Here is a 2500-nt window from a genome sequence, read left to right as displayed (position 1 = left end):
ACTGTTGATAAGGCTGGAGGCTCAGTTTGAGGGCAACAAAAACATCAATAAACTTATCGCGGAGCACATCACAACCAAAACAGCTAAGCAAATCAGTGACAAAAGAAGATTGCTTCCCAGGAAACCGGCAGAGGAACATCAAAGAGCGGCCGAGGGCCTGAAAGAGGAACCTGAGATGAGTCATCAACCTCAGGCAGGAACCGTTGACAATGGACCTGTTAAGAGCCAACCGTCCAGGAAGCCAGCTGGCGGGAGAACAATGGGCAAGATAAGGCACCATCTGGAGAAGGGTAACGGACGAAAGGGAACCACCAATCAGCAGCTGCAGGCCCATTATCAGCGGACACTCGGGGAACGCTTATCAGCTGGGACAATTAACACCTTCCCCTGGGCATTCAAGCAGTTGCTGGAAGGCCAGGACATGCAGCCAATCATCGATGAAGCAGCGCAGGACTGCTTTGGATGCCTGGAATCGATAAGCCAGATAAGAACAGCAACCCGAGATAAGAGAACAATGGGGGCCCGGGAGAAGCAACCAAGGAGACCGTTTCAGAAGTGGATGAAAGAGAGAGCAATTAAGAGAGGTGATTATCTTCGCTTCCAGCGATTATTCCATCTTGACAGGGGAAAACTGGCAAAAATTATTTTGGACGATATGGAATGTTTGTCCTGTAATATTCCACCCGGTGAAATTTATCCTGTTTTTAAAGCCAGATGGGAAACACCTGGAAAATTCGAGAGCCTTGGGGACTTTCAAATTACTGGGAAAGCCAACAATAGTGCTTTCAGAGATTTAATTACGGCAAAAGAGATTGAGAAAAATGTGCAGGAGATGAGCAAGGGCTCAGCTCCAGGTCCAGATGGGATTACTCTTGGGGACATCAAGAAGATGGATCCCGAGTATTCCCGGACCACGGAGATCTTCAATTTATGGTTAACATCTGGAAAAATCCCGGACATGGTGAGGGGGTGCAGGACTGTTTTAATTCCTAAATCGACAACACCGGAGCGCTTAAAGGACGTTAATAACTGGAGACCTATCACGATTGGTTCTATCTTGTTAAGACTGTTCTCCAGGATTGTAACAGCTAGGATGAGCAAAGCGTGCCCCCTCAACCCAAGGCAAAGAGGCTTCATTAGAGCGGCGGGATGCTCTGAAAACCTGAAACTCCTGCAAACCATAATTCGGTCGGCCAAAAGAGAACACAGACCACTGGGTGTTGTATTTGTGGACATCGCCAAGGCTTTTGACACCGTAAGCCACCAGCACATCATACACGCTTTGCAACAAAGGGGAGTGGATCCCCACATCGTCGGACTGGTGAGCAATATGTACCACAACATCTGTACGTATATCACCACAAAGAAAAACACACACACAGATAAAATCCAGATCCGGGTTGGGGTAAAACAGGGTGACCCGCTGTCACCCCTTTTATTTAACCTGGCGATGGACCCCCTGTTATGCAAGCTGGAAGAGAAGGGCAAGGGATACCACCGAGAAGGGAACAGCATCACAGCGATGGCATTTGCGGACGATCTGGTCTTGTTGAGTGACTCCTGGGAAGACATGAAAACAAACATCAGGATATTAGAGACCTTTTGCAATCTTACCGGTCTCAGAACACAGGGAGAAAAGTGCCACGGCTTTTACATCAAGCCCACGAAAGACTCTTACACCATCAATAACTGCGCTGCTTGGACCATCAACGGCACACCCCTGAACATGATTGACCCCGGAGAATCGGAAAAATACCTCGGCCTGCAGATTGACCCCTGGACTGGGTTAGCGAAATCCAACCTCTCCACAAAACTAGAATTCTGGCTTCAGAGAATTGATCGAGCTCCACTCAAACCTCTACAGAAAATTGATATCCTCAAAACATACACCATCCCTCGACTGACTTACCTAGCAGACCACTCAGAACTGAAAGCAGGGTTCCTCGAGGCCCTTGACCAGAAAATCCGAACAACGGTCAAGGACTGGCTGCATCTACCCTCGTGCACCTGCGATGCCATCTTGTACTCGAGCACGAGGGACGGCGGTTTGGGCATCACCAAGTTGGCAGGACTGATCCCCAGCGTGCAAGCCCGGAGGCTGCATCGGATCGCACAGTCTTCGGATGAAACGATGAAGAAGTTCCTGGAGAAAGATCAAATGGAACAGATGCATAAGAAACTGTGGATTCAAGCTGGAGGGGACGGGGAGAAGATACCTTCAATTTGGGAAGCTCCACCGCTGAACATACCATCTAATAGTGCAGGCACAACTTCGGAATGGGAAGCACCGACCCTGAAATCTAAATTTCCAAAACCGTGCAATTGGAGAAAGAATGAATTTAAAAATTGGACCAAATTAGTGTCCCAAGGCCGTGGAATTGTAAATTTTGAGGGAGATAAAATTAGCAATCATTGGCTACAATACTACAGAAGCATACCTCACAGGAAGCTCCTCACTGCATTACAACTCAGAGCCAACGTCTACCCCACGAGGGAATTT

General features: G+C 48.2%; 1 pseudogene; it reads left to right on the top strand.

The window, feature by feature from the left end:
* Nucleotides 1–2500, top strand: part of LOC148218396 (28S ribosomal RNA) — an 8898-nt pseudogene that overhangs the window by 4306 nt on the left and 2092 nt on the right.

This window comes from Sturnus vulgaris, unplaced genomic scaffold, assembly GCF_052056855.1.
Source record: "Sturnus vulgaris isolate bStuVul1 unplaced genomic scaffold, bStuVul1.hap1 Scaffold_184, whole genome shotgun sequence".
NCBI classification, from domain to species: domain Eukaryota; kingdom Metazoa; phylum Chordata; class Aves; order Passeriformes; family Sturnidae; genus Sturnus; species Sturnus vulgaris.
Note: the sequence above shows the minus strand (reverse complement) of the source record. Positions and strands in the feature narration are given on the sequence as shown.